Source organism: Protopterus annectens, chromosome 6.part0 (genome assembly GCF_019279795.1).
Source record: "Protopterus annectens isolate FY-2018-M chromosome 6.part0, PAN1.0, whole genome shotgun sequence".
NCBI lineage: Eukaryota > Metazoa > Chordata > Ceratodontiformes > Protopteridae > Protopterus > Protopterus annectens.
Window position 1 is genome coordinate 440,934,495 of NC_056737.1, and position 20,728 is coordinate 440,955,222.

Sequence of the window (20,728 nt, forward strand, 5' to 3'; positions counted from 1 at the left end):
TAAGCAGTGTTAATTTACGCTGCTACTCCCTTATTTGTAAGGCTAAAAGTAGCTATGGAAAAAATTATGAAGAACTAGCCTGTGTTTTTCAGCAGTTTTAGCGAGCCTTCCAGAAAGTATATTAGATTTCAAAAATTGTGCCTAATGCAGTATGCCCAGGCAATTTTATGCCTCTCTGATATTGCTACCCTTAGAAATAAGCAATTATAGGCAGAGAAAACTACCAATAATGGCACTCTTATGCAGTAAGCACTAATGCGAATGTGCAGTTGATCTCAAGCTAAATAACGGTCCTGATAAGCAGGGTTAATTTACGCTGCTACTCTATGCCTAGTAGGGGTAAGGTAGCTATGGAAGGAAAAAGTATGCAGAACTAGCCAGTGTTTTACAGCAGTTTGAGCATCCCTTCAGATGTCAAATTGAGCCTAAAACAGTGTGCCCAAGCAATGTTATATCCCTCTGAAATGCTAAACTTTAGAACTGGTAAATGGAAGACAGCAAAGTCTACAAATAATGGCACATTGTAGCAAATGATCACTGTTGCGTATGCACAGCTGATTTAAAGCTAGATAGTGCTCCCAGTAGCACAGCATGCTTGAGGTAAAGTGTATGGCATATAAATAAGCCACGTGGGGGGCTACAGTAGAGAGGCAGAAGTATCAAAGAGCGAAATATACTGCCCGTTTAACAAACAGTTTACAGAGGTTCATATCAGATGCTCCATAAAACATGTGAGGTGAGATTGTCCAAGTGAAAATGTCACAGTGTATAAAGTTGTAGATACGCTATTGTTATTTAATCAATACATATATAAAAACAAATGGTCACGCTTAATCACCCTTGGTCAAAGTTCCAAACTATAGGAAATTCTGATGCTAAACTCTGCAGAATAGGAAGTTTGTAGCCATGTAATTGTTAGGGTAGTGAAGTGTTTAAGCAGAAGACATATAATGCTCTAGTGTAGAATATGTCCCAATATTGTGTAGGTTAACAAAACAGAGATCGACCAACTTATCTGGCAGATATCGGCAACTCTGGTGAAAAAGTGAAAAAAAATCCAGCTAGAGCAGGGATAGCCAGTTTGAAATGCTCTTAGATGGATTTAAGCTGAACACTGCAATAATCTTTTACACTGAGCAATCAAAAAAACCCACAGAATCAACACTTATAGTTCAAGAAACAGATAGGCAAGAGTTAGTTCTGTTAGCAAGTACAGTCAATGAAATGCTGCCGGAGTTATCTTACACAGAAACATAACATCAAGTACACTCATACAGATACTTACAATGATAGAAGCAGACCCACTGGGCCAGGGGTACGTAGCAGCCAGGAGGAGAGTAAGCCTAATAAAGATGGCGCCACGCTGGACAACCCACCTTTATGCTATTTGGATCAGGATATGAGGTAAGAAGGAGGGGAATAGGACAGGTGAAAAATTAGGAGACTAGGGTGAGGCTGACCTCAAGTAAACATGCTAGCAAGGGAGGAACTCTATAGTACAGGCAAGAGTTGACAATAGAGAGTGGGAGGGGAGCAGGATATAACAATAGTTAGAAAAAACAAAAGGGGGAGGAGAGCAGAGGACAGGCATGGGGGAGGATAGTTTCAGAGAAATAGAAGTAAAGTGTAATGGAGAAATGTAAAAGAAACAAGTGAGGAATAGCTCAGAAAAACAATCTGTGATCAGCTGAATACAGCTGTCTTCTTAGAGGTTCGAAGTAAGAAGGGAGTGCTAGAATATTTATTCAGTAATAAGGGATAAAGGACTGTAGAAGGAATATAAGGAAATGAAGAGGGACTACACAAAGTGCAGATAAAATGCAAGACAAAAAAGTGTTACAGAGTGGTCTAGTAATGATCCAAAAGAGATAAAGGTAAGGAATATTTAGAAGCTTATAGGAGCCTAGGGAAGGGTGCCACCTAGTGGACAAATGAAAAATTTACATTCAAGTTATTTAGGAAGGAGCAGAAAACAGAGGACAGAGCTGGACAGTCCGAATTAAAGAGAGACAAATACCCTATAGGGTAGATAGGGGTAAGGCTGCTGGGTACCAGGTTCAGGTGGGTGATTTAATACAAAATACTAAACTGTAAAAATGTCTTAGTTTTAATGTAACAGTAATTACAATTCAACTTCACAACTTAGATGAGAGGTCAGACATACTTTCTCTGATTCTTTGGATGGAGGGGAGTTTGAGTATAGGACAGCAACTTCCTTTAGAATATAGTTTTGATGGTTAACTTTATGTTGGTGGGTCTTTGTAGGATAGGCAGGTAGATACGCAAGTCTTACAGCAGGATAGAAGGTTATAAGCTAGGTAGGTTTGGGAGAGGAGAAGGTAGCAGATCAAAGAATGGACAGTAAATAATTATAACATCAGGCATTAAACAATTAAGGTTGAGATCCAGATAAGCATTAATATAAACACTGTACACATGCACTCCTACTTAGAAAGCTACAATTACATAGAATATTTGGTTCTCTATAAAAGCTGGATGCTAGGGTGAATTCTATATTCTAAATCAATTTCAAACCATGTAGGATAAATCACAACACATTTCTTTTAGCAAACACTAGTATAGTTTAGACTACAGGCATTAAACAGTATCAAAAGATTAGACTGCAAGCATTAAACAGTATCAAAAAGTAAGATTTCAATAGATCATGAGTAGAACAAAATGACAGTCCACATGGACCTAGTGGTGATTAAGCAAGGTAAGTTAAACAACTATGATACAGTATATAAAAACATTTATCTTTTGACTATATACATGGGATAACATTCCATTAGCCAGAAACAGGGAGTACATTCAACACATAGTAATCATTGCAGACACTTTCCAGTAAAAACAGGTGGAGGTAGGCCAATAGATTTAATTGGAAAAGGGTATTAGTTTGATGGGGGCTTCTCTATGTGGATGGAGAGCGTCCACTTTTAAGCAAGAGAGTTATTACTTAGGCTGGGAGGAAATGGGAAAGAGGGCACAGCCTCTTATTAAGCAGTATTAATTTAGACTGCTTCTCTCTTATTTGTAAGAGTAAAAGTAGCTATGGAAAAAATTATGAAGAACTAGCCTGCGTTTTGCAGCAGTTTTAGTGAGCCTTACAGAACGTATATTAGATTTCAAAAATTGCGCCTAACGCATTGTGCCCAGGCAATTTTATGCCTCTCTGATATTGCTACCCTTAGAAATAAGCAATGATAGGCAGAGAAAACTACAGATAATGGCACCCATATGCAATAAGCACTAATGCGAATGCACAGTTGTTTTGAAGCTAAATAACGGTCCTGATAAGCAGGGTTAATTTACGCTGCTACTCTATTGCCTGTAGGGGTAAAGTAGCTATGGAAGGAAAAATTAAGCAGAACTAGCCAGTGTTTTACAGCAGTTTGAGTATCCCTTCAGATGTCGAATTGAGCCTAAAACAGTGTTCCCAAGCAATGTTACACCCCTCTGAAATGCTAAATTTTAGAACTGGTAAATGGAAGATAGCAAAGTCTACAAATAATGGCACATTGTAGCAAATGATCACTGCTGCATATGCACAGCTGATTTGAAGCTAGATAGAGCTCCCAGTAGCACAGCGCGCTTGAGGTAAAGTATATGGCATACAAACAAGCCACATGGGGGGGCTCCAGTAGAGAGGCAGAAGTATCAAAGAGCGAAATATACTGCCCGTTTAACAAACAGTTTAACAGAGGTTCATATCAGATGCTCCATAAAACATGCGAGGTGAGATTGTCCAAGTGAAAATGTCACATTGTATAAAGTTGTAGATATGCTATTCTTATTTAATCAACACATATCTAAAAACAAATGGTCACGCTTAATCACCCTTGGTCAAAGTTCCAAACTATGGAAAATTCTGATGCTAAACTCTGCAGAATAGCAAGTTTGTAGCCACATAATTGTTAGGGTAGTGAAGCATTTAAGCAGAAGACATATAACACACTCATGTGGAATATGTCCCAACACTGTGTAGATTAACAAAACAGAGAGTGACCAACTTATCTGGCAGATATCGGCAACTCTAGTGAAAAAGCGAAAAAAAAAAAACCCTAGAGCAGGGATAGCCAGTTTGAAATGCTCTTAGATGGATTTAAGCCGAACACTTCAATAATCTTTTACACTGAGCAATCAAAAAACCCGCAGAATCAACACTTATAGCTCAAAAAACAGATAGGCAAATGTTAGCTCTCTTAACAAGTACAGTCAATGAAACTCTGCAGGAGTTATCTTACACAGAAACAAACATCAAGTGCACTCATATGGATACTTACAATGATAGATGCTGACCCACTGGGCCAGGGGTACACAGCAGCCAGGAAGAGAGTAAGCCTAATAAAGATGGCGCCATGCTGGACAACCCACCTTTATGCTATTTGGGTCAGGATATGAGGTAAGAAGGAGGGGAATAGGACAGGTGAAAAACTGAGAGACTAGGGCGGGGCTGACCCCAAGTAAACGTGCTAGCAAGGGATGAAATCCATAGTACAGGCAAGAGTTGACAATAGAGAGTGGGAGGGGAGCAGGATGTAACAATAGTTAGAAAAAACAACAGGGGGAGGAGAGCAGAGGACAGGCATGGGGGAGGATAGTTTCAGAAAAATAGAAGTAAAGTGTAAGGGAGAAATGTAGAAGAAACGTGAGGAATAGCTCAGAAAAACAATCTGTGAACAGCTGAATACAGCTATCTTCTTTGAAGGTTCGAGGTAAGAGGGGAGTGCTGGAATATTTATTCAGTAACAAGGGATAAAGGACTGTAGAAGGAATATAAGGAAAGGAAAAGGGACTACACAAAGTGCAGATAAAATGCAAGACAAAAAAGTGTTACAGAGTGGTATAGTAATGATCCAAAAGAGATAAAGGTAAGGAATATTTAGAAGCTTATAGGAGCCTAGGGAAGGGAGCCACCTAGTGAACAATATCAAAGTTTGTTTAAAACTAAGGTTATGAAAATTATAATTGTTTTTATATTTTTGTAAATAACTTTGCAAGGGAGCACGTCAATGTGTTAAGTAATACCTCATTCTGAAGACTATATTAATAGTTACAACATGGTAAAAGAACAGTGTCCGTATTTTGTGCACATGTACAGATATCAAAGTTTGTTTAGGACTCACTTTATGGAAATTATGTTTTTTTTACATATTTTGGTAAATAACTTTACAAGGGAGCATGTCAATGTCCCAAGTAATATTATTTTGAAGACAGTATTACTCCTTACACTATGGTATAAGAACTGTGTCTGTATGTTGTACACATGTACAGATATCACAGTTTGTTTAGTCTTGCAAATTATGAAAATTATACATTTGCAATATTTCTCATTATTATTTCCATATCCTTGCAAGAGAGCATGGTGTCGACACAAATGAGGCATAATTTTGAAGTTGACATTGATCCACACAACTTGTACTCTGATATGTGGTCTCTGTCTGGTACAGGTGATGAGATATTATGATTTATTAATTAATTATGAAAAATATATTAATCATATTTCTGTGAGTATCTCCACAATGGACCATCACACAGTAATGGTTAAGGTATCATTTTAAAGCTAACATTCATACAAGCAAATTAATTACAAGTTGTATGGGTCTACATGGTGCATTCACCAAGATATTGTGATTTGTTGTACCAAAAGGTAAAAAATATGCATGACATCAGCATTCCTTGGCAAATATTTAATAATAACTTAGATACGCACTTTCAACATTTACACTGTTAGACAGGCCATTGTCTGCTGAACAGCTTTTGCATTTACATTTTTAGTCTATCTCTTGCAGTTAAAGAGTTATGAACATTTGTTTTCTGTATGGTATTACAAATGGATTATCTGAAAATGAGCTCAGGCTGCACTGTTGTTCCTATGGTGGAAGTAAGCAGGCAGCATTTTATGAATGAATGAGTTAAACCATCCCATAAGAGGTTATAATCTGTTATGGGTTTTTTTAGTCTAATTGCTGCTAGGGGAGGGCCAGGTTTGGTAGTTACCTCAAATGAGACTGATTTGTGGTCAGATCTCACCAGGGATGAACTCACACTGGGGGAGCTACAGTTGTCTCTCATATTTGTAAGCACCAGGTCCAGGATGTTGGCACCCCTGGTGGGGGTCTCAACCAGCTGGTCCAAAGCATTGGAGTTGACAATGTCGCGGAACCTTTGGGCAGGTGAGTTTGAGCTAAAGTAATTCACCCAGTCAATGCTAGGGTAGTTAAAGTTGCCCAAAACTATGGTGTTAGGATGTATCTTGATAGACTCAAGTTGATCCAAATAGGCAGAGTGGGCATCCAGATTCATGAAGGGGATTCTGCAGCTGGCAATGACTTAAATAGGAGTCCTAACCAAACATATAATGCTACACTAGTAGGTAGACTGTGGCCACAAAAAGCTCTAGAGGCCATTATTACAATGGGGTGTTTACGCAGCTTCACTAGTACTGCCTCTTTGTCCGGAAATGTGCTAAAGATGAGGAGCTACACTGTTCGAATTCAGCTGCATCTAAGGGAAAAATTGTCGAAATTAACTGTCTGACTATGTCGCACAATATACCCTGGCAGTCTACACTGTAACCTTCTGTTTTAGGCAGGTCTCTGAGAAAGAAGCCCTAAAAGCACTATTTACATTAGACGATAATCCTGGTGCAAGATTATCCAAGCTGAATCCCCTCCTTCCTAGAAATATCTGTCCCCTCATTGCTAGACATAAGACTCACATTTATAACCTCTTTAGCTTAAGGAATATTTTCCACATTTTTCAAACATGCATTTGTAATTCCTTTCCTAAGAAACATCATGCTAAACAATGCAAAAATGGCAGACCAATAGATAACTTTCACCACAGTATAAAGTATTTGAAAAAGCTAATTTACAATCATATCAGTCAATCTCATAAATAAATATGGATCCTCTGTGATGAGCAACATTGTTTCCATAATTCTTTCAGTGCCCTGATCTTAATTGCTGCTGCAAAATCCATATTTAACAATATGAATGAATCAAAGGTAAGTGGGCTCCTAGATATGACTACAGCCATTGAAACATTAAATCACAACCTTCTTCTCCATAAACTTAACAAATTTAACTTTGATGCCTCAGCAATTAACTGGTTCCAATGTTATCTGCAAAATAGAACTTTTCAGGCTTACTCTAGTAATTGTTTTTTGAATCAAGATATCATTAGTAAAGATTGTCTTTCAAATCAAGATATCATTAGCAAAGATGTCCTTCAGATGTCAATCCTTGTGCTTCTGCTATTTTCACACTTCATTAATGACCTAACCATGTATCTCATGCATGTTGATGACCTACTTCTACAAGAATCTAGCAAAGATATACCCTCCTTACCACATGAACTGTATGGGGGTTTTACATCCTTGAGCACGTGAACCCAAAGCAATAGTTTGTTGGTCAATCCATTAAGTCCAACAGGATAGCCTTTGGAAGCATACAAAAGCTCCCAAAACCTCCAAGCATAGGTGCAACAGGCAAGAAAGGCAATTGTTTGCTAAATGTGTTGGAAAAAAAGATATCAGGAAATATAATCCCTCACTATATTTCAAAAAAACATGCTGATAATATTGCTAATGAGACTCTGCACTTCCAATACTTCTTGTACCTTTGCAAGGAATGTATTGGACCCCAGATGTAAATATGAGCTCCCTCTAATAGCTTTCCACTCTAGTACAAACACACAAAAAATGCATGCAACAGTTAACAAAATACACAGATCTGTCCTACTTCTAGACCAACAAACACCCCATTCCCAATTGTTAGAATGCTTCTACTGGCTACCAGCCAATGAAAAGTCAACACTGCTATTCACCTCACAGATTTATAAAATTATCAAGCTGGAGTGCTGCCCTCCATTCTAAAACAAACTGCATATCATGCAACAAAGCTATTCTCTAAGAGATGATGAGGAAGGAAGAATAACTCTTATTAGACCAATTTTTTTTAAACTTCAGCAGTGGGAGGGCATTTTCAAAGCTTGCACCAGCTATTTACAATCCAATTCCTGTAGAAGTAACACAATAAAACAGTTCAGATCTCTTTAAAAGGAAAATAACTGGTGTCTCCAAAATATATGTTTATCAATCTATACTGCAACTAAATAATTTATTAACAAGGTTTTATCTTTCTATTCTTGTTGCCTTGCTGGTCCAGGCTGTAACTGAAAAAGGTCTGTCAACCAGTCCACCTATGCTGTCAACAAATGCAATAAATAAATAAATAAATAAAACTATGAAAAATGTTAATGTAATTGCAAGAGATCCTATTAAAAATACTCTTGCCACCCTCATGCATCACAGTACTATATCTTACTTAGTATGGTGATCATAGGGGTATGCAGTGTGAACTGACTTGCTAGATGGTCTTTTATAGCTACATTTCACACCCTTCATTGAGAAAGCACAGTCACATGAAGTTCTCTTCTTCTGGATTTTCCCGGTTAGGGGTCACTACAGTGGATCACCTGTCCGCTCATGATTGGCAGTGGAGTTTTACAGTGTCAAGTTGCCAGCCCAGCACACAACCTTCCATGGAAGGCACACACACACACACACACACACACACACACACACACACACACACACACACACACACACACACACACACACACACACACACACACACACACACACACACACACACACACACCTGCCTAGGGCCAATTTAGAGTATCCAATCCACCTACAGCATGTCTTTGGGATGTGGGAGGAAATTGGAGCACCTGGAGGAAACTCACGCCACCACAGAGAGGACATGCAGACTCTGCACAGAAGTCACCCCAGCCGATGATCGAACCAGAGAACCTCTTGCTGTGAGGCAGCAAAGCTAACCACTGCACCACTGTGGCTGCCCTCAGTCACATGAAGTTCTCTAAATACAGAAAAAAAAACTATTTTTCATTTTGACAGCAATCAATAACGTATGGATTTAAAAGCCATATGAATCACTGGTGCTGGCAATTTTTCTTTAGCAGAATACTTCCTCAACATGACAGTACGTGTCTCTAGTGTCTAAATACAGTAGCAAGATTCAGCTGTATAAATCATTCTTGGTAGATCCTCAACTCATTCTTTCTGAGGGAGAAAATTCAAATATAAATGAACACATACAAATAACTGTAAATTGCAGATTTCCAATTATTATTATTATTATTATTCCTACAATTAGCAAAAACTAATACAATTCTAAGGAATATTTAAAGAATAGAACTGGAACAGAAAATTAGTAGATGGTGGGTGAGAACTCTTACTTCCTTAGTGACATAGTCCTCATAAATCTTCTGCAGACATCATTCATAACAGTATCTAACTCGGGATAGACAGCGAGGCAGTAATGTATCACAGTCACATGGAAATGTTTTACTTGTCTATGGGTTATTTGTACTTAAAACGTAAGGGTTAAAAACTTCATGGGAATCTATAGCTAAGCTTCTGAAGGTCTTCATGGTTCAGTAGCAAGTAAGTACCTATAATCCTACATCTTAGATATTCAAGAATAATAGCATTTTTTTCATCCAATCTAACTTGTCTACCTTGGAAGATATCCTTGTGTATGCAAGCTAAAGCTTCCTTGAAACCTGATAACTGGTGGCAACTCCAAAACCATATTCTGAATTCCCAATCCAAAACCATATTCTGGATTCCCAATCTGCCCATGGTCTTAGCAACAATCGCTCCACGTGTCTGTTAGATAATAACAAGTAAACCCGATGTTTCTAAAGTGCCTCATCATCACTTAGAAATCCCTCCAAAAGTGTAACTCAAAGCATAACTTATCACCTCCCAGCACTGTTTATAATGATTATCTGAAAAGTTTAATACCTTCTATCCATACTATTTCTAATTCTGGCCTAAAACAGATTACATCCCTACTTAATAAAGCCTTCCCTTCCATTAACCCATAAGAAAGAAGTTAACTGATTATACTTCAAGATGTCTGAAGTTGATAATCCATGTGTATCATATCTACTGGGCTCAGAAAAGCTCTTAATGAATTTAAATTGCGCAGATTATACTAACCAGTTGGACTGGTAACTGGTTATCCTGGAATCATAATCTCCTGTTTAGACTTTCCTTATTTTTCAAAAACAGCTTGATCATATGAATCAGGAAAGCTCAGTATATCAAGCTATCTCTACAATATGAAAATTCACCATCCATTTCAGAACAGGATTCACTGTTTCCTCCAGGTTTAGATGGTTGTGGATCATTTGTTATCACTTTGGATCAATGCTCCAGTGCTCGAGAACTGCTACTGTACAAATTGAACAGAACTCTGAGATTCCTCAAACAGCTAATACCCTAGGCACATATCAAATTTCGTGCTTCTTAATATATTGTTTTATTCCACAAAACAACTTCAGAATTTTCATAAAATCACCCAAAACTTACTTAACCAAACAAGGTCAAAAAGACATATAAATAAATAAAATGTGGGGGTACCAGTATTCCAATTGCTTAAATTTTGAGTCATACATTGAGCCCCCAGCCTTTTTTATCATTTACTTTGCAATTCTTCTAGTCATGGAGAACTGTGTTTATATAGCATTACCAGATCCAGTTTGGCTCTCCCAGTATTTAACAATTTTTTCTTGCTTTAGTCCTCCCATTCTTGGCTAGACACCCCAACATTAATCCTTAACGATACATTTAGAGTTCTTTGACTTTATTGAACTTCCTATAAACTGCAGAATGTTTTGAACTTCTTCAAAGTTGAAAAGTCTAGGGGGGAGGGGATAAGATTTTTCAATGAGATTTGTCATGTCTAACAAGAAATCTTCTGCATAAAGAAAGTGCTAGCAATATTCTGTGTCTAATGGGTTGATAAATCTTTTACTAGTTTCTATAATGCAAGATCCAACCATAACAAAGCTTTCAAAGGGTATAAACCTTATGTGCTGTTACTGTCTGGTATCAGGGAAGGGACATTCCTTTGGTCCCTGAATATCTTTCCTCCTATGTCCACAGAAGTTTACAGGCATCAGTCTGTAAGTAACGTATTTAAATTAGGGCAGTATTTAAAAACTGTCCCTGACTTTTTCCTTACTTGCTATTTAAGCAACAACACTCACCAAGTACTTTACTGGCTTTTAGAGGTGGTAAAGCACTTTTTTTTATAACAGGTAGCACATGGAGTAGGTAAATATCCATGCAATACAAAGTGTTATCATTGTCTCTCACTGATCGTAACCTGTTATTATGTGTTCTTGACAGGGATGCAAAGATTCACCTCTCAAGCTTCACTATCAAGGTAAATTTCATGTCTCAAACACATAATAATGTGGTTACAATCAGAGACCCAATCATAACCCTCTGTGTCACAAATGTTGTAACATAAGACCCATATATAATGCAAAATGCTTATGTCCAGATAATATGAGGTAGATTCATTTCCCTGATCCATTTCCTAGGGAGTTATATATCTTATCTACCCAAGAAAGAAACCCATCCCCCATTTTAAGTGAGAGTGATATATTAAGGTGCATCTGCCACCTTCTGATGCAAATGTAAATAACAAACTTTCAAGTCGACATCACCTCCTAATCATGTATAATTAAAAAATTACACCATCTCTGATGCAAAATGCGTGTTCTTGTTTTTATTTTTCCATTTTATTTTGTTCTTAAGCATGACCCCCTGAATTTTTTCTCAGAGATGAAAACCCCTGCCATGACATCTTGAAAGACTGAATCCATATCTCACTACTTAAATTAAAGGGCAGACTACTATATTTGCATGGTAACTCCATCAGCAGTAGTTTCTTACTTCTTTGAAGGAGAAGCTGTCTTGTAGAAGGAACATCTTAAACTGAAAATTAACAAATGATGAGATAGTAGTGATACAACAATGTATTGAGAAGGTGTTTATCTAAAACATAAGTTGTTTTTGATTGCCTTTAATGTTTTTCAGATGCATGTGAATTGCTGGCCAATAACCACCATGGCATCATTTCATGGGTGTGGTTGTACAGAAAAACACTTGAGTAAATGGTGAATCTAAAAAAAATCAAACAGCACACCATCATTTTCATTTTTAGAAGATCACTTGCATTTTTTTAACTTGAAGAATATAACTGGAAATTAAATGAAATGTAAAACAAACATACTTCATAAAATGAACAATACTCTTTAAAGAATCCAAGGATGTCTGCATTTGAGGCATGTATTTTGATGCTGCTAATGCTGCCCATCCACATACCATCATTACCTATAATAATCTCCCTTTAGCTAATGCATTATGCAGTTTCAGAACCACTTGTTTATTTTTAGTAAAAGTCACCTCCGCAGACAATTTGGCCTCTCTGTCTTTGTTCATGAAGACAAATTACCTTTCCTACACTAATCCTTTAAAGTTCCCCATTTCCTTCATCAAAACGTTTATTTTCTTGTAGCATATACAATTGGGCACCAATTATATTTAAATGGGAGATGATGTTTATCTCCTAATCAAAGCTGTGATCTCTCAGATTTTTTGCCATAATTTTTAGTGCTTTTCAACTCATGTAAAGAAATATAAAAAAGTCTGTTTATAACTCACAGCTTCAAAAGTAAGTCATCACTGTGCCACCTTAAACCTCTCCCCAGAACCACCATCTACTGCCCTAGTACTTACCTCCAACTGCTCAATCTGTACATTTAATTCAGTGTTTATTATAACAATAATCAATGAATGGATGTGGGTAATACTGGATTTATCCATGGGAGGCATGATATGATGATGAGATTATGAATTTCAGTTTCATGCTATACACTGACAAATATAGGCAATTCCTGTTAAAGATAAGAGCTTATAAAGATACTAACTGCATAGCTATGTAAAAACTATGCATATGAGTGTGGTATAGAAAAGTACAACTGCAAGACAATAATAAAAACAATAACTTACATGGCACAATATTAAATGCACATGCTAAGGTGAACAAGCATTTGAAAGTGACACCAAATTACCAATGTTTGAATAAGTTCTCAAAAGAGAACTGTTTCTGTCTACAAAAGTTATAAATTATAAAAAGTGAGTGAGGAAATAGGTGCAGCTATGGCAGTTATCTGTTATATCTAATGGATGTTCCAAACACTGTTCCTATGGAATGATTACAAAATACAATTCTGAAGCATAGAACATGCAGGGGTGAGAATGTGCTGGGTAAAACCAAGGCTACAATATGATATGAAAAGAAGCAAAGGAATAGTTGCTTTTGAGCACTGCAGAATTAGAAGGACCCAATATATACAAGACCAATTATCTACAGAAATTATAGAAAAACATGGAAGAAATTAAATTTATGACCTAGAGTTTGTCGCATCATTTAATTAAATGTAATATGTGCTTTATCTGAGCAATGTGAGGAATGTGATGAAGTTGTAACAAGGTACTAAAACCATTGTTTTGGTAAGGCAGGGCATCACACCAAAGTTTTGCAAAGGTAGACTGTTACCATCTGCTAATGAAGTGAAGCACTGAGACAAAGTTAATCTCTCGAGTAGAAGAGCTGATAGCTATGTTGCATGGTGAAACTGTGATTGCTAAAAGAAACTTAGCTTCTGCATCTCAACAAGTGTTATTTGAATTTAAATCTAAAAAGTACTTGATGATTAATGCACACAGAAATACATTTATCACAGCTTGCCACTAACCTTGGGCTCTTCAACTAATTTTCAGTAATGGAAAACATATTCAAGTATTTTAATATATCTGTATACTTATATGATTTGCTTACTCCTGGGAAAACTGATAATTATAGCATGTCAGTAACTAACATAAAGTACTGTAATGACTGCAAGACTATGGACTGAAATATACAAAATTAAAACTTGTTTAGTAAATTATAGATTAAATGTGCAAGTCATGCTACAGACTGGAAGGGATATACTTTTCTGCAGAGAATGTGAAGAACATTCATGAGGTACCAATTGCCCCCCCCCCCCCACACACACACATACACACACATGTGTGTGTTTGTGTATGTAGTACAGTTACATAGGTTTCTGGGCTTATGGGAAAGCACATGCATGACCCAAGTACAGTGTAGTACTGCTGTTTGGATTTTAGACTGCTGAAAAGTAGTATGCTCTAGCAATGGAGAAGATTTGTGCAAAATGTTTTCATGAGATGTAAACAAATGCTGAGGAGAAATGTTATACCATGATCAATTACTACCAATAATACTTTCCTGAGACTGCTCAGATTATATAATAATTGCAGGAATTCAATCTGCCTTACCTTCAGGGGCTTAAAGATTAGCTGCTTATGCAAATACAGAATGGAAAAATGAAAATGAGTTAAAAATAGGTATTACAGAGACAGGCCTGGAGACCAAGAAGAGTTAAATGGCAAAGGAAAACACCTAAAAGGCTATATTTTTTTTTATGAATGTAAAGCCTTGTAAAGAGTTTATCCATTTATTCCTATTGACTGGTGGACAGCTTCAAAACCACCACATCAACTACCTTAAGCTCACAGCGGGACTGACTGAATCCTGTAGAAAATCAATGAGAAATCCTCTTAAACTCAATATGAACTTGAGCCAGTTTTGTCACAGATAAATCCTGTGAACCAGTTTAGAATTCTTCCCCAGTGTCACCCAGCAAATGCACACTCCTTCCTTCTCTGTGTCTCTGGCCTTGCTACAAAATTTCCTTCAATCTCCTTGGCCTCAGTAGTTCTCCTGCCCTAGCTTAGACAGAGTGTTCTTGAAACTCACATTTATTGAAACAGCATTGAAACCCACATTCAAAGAAAATGCATCTGGCTAGTGGCAGATAAAGTTTACCTTTGGGCTGTTTCGAAATCATAGGCCCCTTGCACATATATTTAGGACCATGCATACATGCTTGTGTTCTTTGATTCACCTTCATGATGGTATTAAATTATATTCCTTATATAATACAACACCACTTGTTAGAGTGTGTTTTAAATTTGTAGTTTTGAACATTTTTTCCAGTAAGCAATGAAACAAAATGTATGAAGCAATAATGACAAAACTGCCCAATTCAGAACATTTCCATCATAAAAGTCTACTCACACTTCTGCCTTACAATCCACCAGTATCAGTAAATATGCGCAATCTCTGCAGAAGTAAAACTCATCTAAATAATCCCACATTAAAGAGATCTGTAACTAATGAAGAGTTTACTGCTAGCAAATAACTTTATATTTCACTGATTCATCCATAAATAAAGTGCCTGTTGCCCTTGAGAAATAAACATAAGAACATCAGCAGGTTAAACAATATGATGTTTTTTTTAAACCCTTTGCAATTTTTTTCAGAGCTAGCACAAGAAATGCCTCACTACCACATCACTCACACTACCATTGCATAACAATATCCTATGTCATGTCAGGGAACAAATCAGGACTGCAAAATGTCTCACACTCTTGCTGTGATACATCAGCACACCTATTATTGCATCTTGGGGAATTTGGATTTATTCTACTCGGAGAGATAGCGTCCTCGCCCATCACTGGTTAAGCTCACAGCTGGACTGACTGAATCCTGTAGAAAATCAATAAGAAAGCCCCTTAAACTCAATATGAACTTGAACCAGTTTTTGCACAGATAATTCCTGTGAATCATTTTAGAATTCTTCCTTAGTGTCACCCAGCAACAGGTTCAATATTCTTTATCGAAATGTTTGTCCTTTGCATGCTTTTGCAAATACTGTTTTTTATTTCAAGCAGTCCCAGTTAAATGGTTTCATTAAATCCAGTCTTGTTTAGACATGCCAAAGAAGATTTCTGCAGGTCCCTGTCCTGTGGTCAAATGTTGTCTATTCTGTATTATAACAGAAAAAAACAGTTTTATTTTTAATTAATATCATGTTTTTTGATAATTTCTTTACACCTACCTGGAAATTTTATACCAGCCTTTTTGACGGATCACTTTTTTCTGTGATACTGTGGTGTACTAATGGAATGAATTATTCCATTTTGCTTAACAACATAGAACAACTCTTCTGAATTTAATGGGGTTTAGTATGGTGAGATAGGCCATGGGCAGAAAAAAAATAATTTCAGACAAATGATGGTAGCCTGAGATATATAATTATAGCTATGCAAAATATTTCTACCAATTTTGGATATAACTCCACCATCATGTATATATTACTGATAAATATCTCTGCAAAACCACTATTTAATCTTTTCCATAATTTGCCTGTAAATTATAATGCTTACCTTAGCAATTTTTGCTCCATTTGTCATGCTAGATAAACCTTGTCTACTTTCTCGCTTTCATTGCCTGGTTTTGGTCACCGGCCTACAGTTCATGAAGAGTGAAGTGTACAGAGAAGGAAAAATGTTAGAAACTGCCAGCATGGCAGAAATATAGAAAGATTTGTTCTTTGTAGAAAGTTTGATTATGTATTGTGGAACTCATGGCTAGTATTTAAAAGTTATAAGCAAGGAGTCAGGAGATCTTAATGTTTTAGTGTTCATTTTTAATTTGTCAGTGCTTGTTCTAAGATTGTTGTCGTTAATCAAAGAAGGTATAGCAAAAATGGTTGATTCTGTTGTTGGAGGAGACAGAATCTTGATTTCCTAGTCCCCCCAGATGTGCTTCTCTTCACAGTAAAGTAGATTATTCTTCTCTGATGAACTATGTTGTGTGAACGTTATTGGGTACCTTAACAGGTTATGGTTAGTCGAAACAAACCAAGAAAAAACGCCTAAATCTAAACACCAATAACTAATCTAAATATTTAGGTGTATAGGGCAGATTCAAAATATTCCTCAAATATTTTCTCTTTGTTTTTTTATCAACACTGGCTTTATACTAACCGTGTTGTTCAAGCCTGGTAATGAATCTGCCTGCATCCTAATGATGATTATATGTTGTGAGATTCTGTTATTTCAAATGTTCATTTATACGTTTTAATACAATATAATTTATATTTAGATAGGTATATAATATATCCATTATTTGAACGTTTTTATAGTATGTGTTAATGTTGTTTTAAGAACTGATTTAAATGTTAGATTACAAGTTGAAATTGTTTGGCTGGCTAGATCATGTGATTTTAATTGGACCTCTTTTTAAAGTTTGAAAAAATTCAATGATTTTATGTACTGATGAAGGGTGGATAACCCGAAAGCTTTATTCATTAAAGTTTTAGCGTTTTTTTGTGTTTTGGATATTTTAAAAACAGCCTGGAAACACACCACATGAACTAATGTATGGCATTCTGCCAAAACTGGATTGGCATTGTTGCCCGTGCTTGAAGTACTGATATGTGTATATGTAAGTATGAAGATATACTTATAACAAATAAGAAACTAGAAGGGTCTCATAATTTAAAGTCTATAGACTGTATAAACATGCTTGGAAGGAGCTAATAATAAGAATAAGCATTACAGCGTGTGGTCTTTCAAATAACTAAGCAACAGCCAAAAAAAAAAAAAAAAATATGATTTTAGTAAATCTAGACATAAATTATATAATCGTCATAATAAGATGAAGCAGTCTGCTGAATTTAGACATTAAAGACAGGATTTAATAACATAGGCTTGTGTATAATAACACTACTGTCTTAACTTGTCATAAATGACATACACTACATTGAACATCAAGGGGAAGCATGATGATTTTTTTATATAAGTTAAATATGCATAACAAGTCATGTAATTGCTTTAACTTGAATTGTGTTTTTTGTAACCCATCATGACCATATATAATACTTAAGCGGTTACCAAGGTAACTAATGTTTTATACATGACACCATACTGACAAAGTTGTTCAAGATAAACAATAGAAGCCTGAACCTGAGATGTCACAGAATGTAACAAGCATATTCTGAACAAATTGTATTAAATTGACAATAGACACTCAGTTTAATAACATGGGCTTGTGTATAATACCACTAATGTTTTAACTTGTTTTTTTCTCAAATATTTTTGTTATTTTCAATTAAAATAACACTTACATAATATTTTTAAATATAATTTTAAACAACTATATACAATAGTTACAATAGCCTGACTTTCAATTATATGCACTGTATGTTATTAAATATAGAATTAACAGATCAGTTATCAGAGATACAATATTTATTATTGCAGAGTGTCCAACAAAGATATAACTTTCTTTCAAGGATTATTTATTAATGGCCTGGGATAGATTCATAGTTCTTTGATTTTTATTTCCATTAATGCAGTTGTCTTCAGTAAAGTGTAGAATTCTTCCAAGGTTGGGGGTGTATTTGAATTCCACCTTCTGGTTACGTGTTTCCTAGATAGCAAGTATTGTCCATAACAAATACATATTTGTCTTATTCAGGTAGGGGCCTTCATTTACATTTAGAATTATCAATACTTTAGTTAAGGTAAAGGATTCATTAAAGCTTGTAAAAAATGATTGATTCCATTCCAATATGATTTAATTTTATTGCATTCATAAAAATATGAATCCAGTCTGCTTTATTTGACTTTTCACACCTCCAGCAAAAAACATTTGCAGTAGTACTGATCTTTTTAATTCTATCTGGTGTTAAAAATGCTCTATGTAAGTATTTCCAGTTAAATATTTCCAGTACTGTGTGTTAGAGGTGTAATTAACTGATAGTAAGATGTTAGTTTTAATTTCTTCTGTTAACTGCAATGACTGACCTTTTGTTAAGAACTGCCAGTATGATGGTTTGGAAATTGTTTTATACTATTGGTATTGCCTGTCTGCTTGCCCGGGCGTATCTCCCGGCCGAAAGGAACCCCTCCCTACCCTGGCTCAACTACCTGAGGTCCCCAAGACCCTAATAAAGCTCCTACCGGGACGACTAACCACTGAGAAAAGCCCTGACCAGTAATTTACCTTACAAAAGGGGATATTGAAGAACTTCCACGTAACCTAACTTAAGCTACAGGGTAAATTTATAGCATATTTCTCTCGTTAAAGGCTAATAAATATATCTAGTTCCAGGAACCTGGCAGTTGATAAAACTTACCTGGAAGACTGCTCTCACTAAGACCCTGGGGAATCCTGACGGTGGAAGCTAACGCCAGGAAGTTATCAACATTCCCTCAGGTATTCTTGCGAACATTTACTCCTCCTTACTATTGGTATTGCCTGCCTGTTCCGCTGCCCGGCCGAAAGGTAACTCACAGTCTGATCTCAACTATTATAATAATATAGGACATTATTATTTTCAAGTTTAAACATAGAAATCTATAGATAAACTAATAAACTATACATCAATTTTGGTGAGATATAAAAATGTTCCTGTCAAACTTAGATAATTGAGTCACTGAATATGACAACTCGAATTGTCATCCAGATGCTACTTTGAAAAAGAACTGCAATTGATGACATCTACTGATTTCTTTGAAGCTGGATGGCTTTAAAATGACTTAGAAAACCTCAAACAAATTCTCAAACAGACTGATACTCTGAACTTTAAACACATACAAATAACAAATATAGAGATTCTCTAAATGACATTGAAGGAGAGTTATAGGAAAATCCAAGCTGCTTAAACAGAATACATGGCTGCTTAACAAAATAGATGACTTAGAAAACAAGGAAAGGAGAAAAAAACATAAGGATCTTTGATATGCTGGAAAACACTGAAGAAGACATTATTTAATTCTTAACAACCTGGATTCCTGAATTTTTAGACTTGAAAGAGGGACTTTCATTTTGTGCATGGCATGAAACCTGCTTCTAACAAAACTCCCAGATCCATAGTTAACATTTCTTTCATTTCTGGACAATAATATTAAAACTGCTGGAAAATCACTTAAAATACAATCAAAACCTGATGAGGTTTGACAATGATCTTTCTAGAAAGGAAAAAGTCTAATAATAAAACTGTTGAAACATAACATTCACAGCTGGCCTTTCCAGCCAAGATAAATATTTGCCAATGAGATGAGAACCTTTACTGGAAGCTATATTCATCAAAACAACAACATAGTGTCTATCCCAGAAGAAATGGAATGGATGATCCTTAAAAGAATAAAACAAATCCTTCTGATGCTAGAAAGAAGAAACTTCCAAGATAGCTGTCCCAAAATAACTCAACTTTTCTCAAAGTATCAGCTGATATGGTATCACTATCTGTTTTATTAAAATGGGGTTTCTTAAACAACTGAGAATAGATTTATTCAAAGTTCAAAATCAATAATTCTCAAACAAAGGTAAATGGTTTTTCATTATATATAAGCCAAACAAAGCAACATATAATACAAACATAGAAGTTTATTTACTTGAACTCAATAAATACTTATCTTGTTCATTTTCATTGATTTTACTTTATAATTTGTAATTAATTATATCATTCATCGTTCAGTGAATGTAACAAATTAACATCATATAAAATAGAAGTAGCAGTGTTTAAAAATGCTGTCATGGAGACTAATGCCTTCTTCAGTTAAATTTAGAAGCATATTCTGGTTAAATAATGTAAGCCTTAGTTGTCATTATTCTGTCTAAATATAGTTAATATCAGGTATCAGCTGTTTGATCACCTGATATGGTGTGCATGGATGCAGCTGGGTAGTAAATGTTTATTCTGTCTAAACATATATCAATCATACTTGATGCTGTTTGATTCACTGTGTCCAGCTGTTGATGCCATCAATTTATGCTTAGTAATTGATTACGATCATTAAGAGAACATTTTTTATTGAAGTGTAAAAATAAACTTTTTTAGGATTATTTTAATGGCCTGGGATAGATTCATAGTTTTTGATTTTATTTCCTTTGCTTGTCTTCAGTAAAGTGAG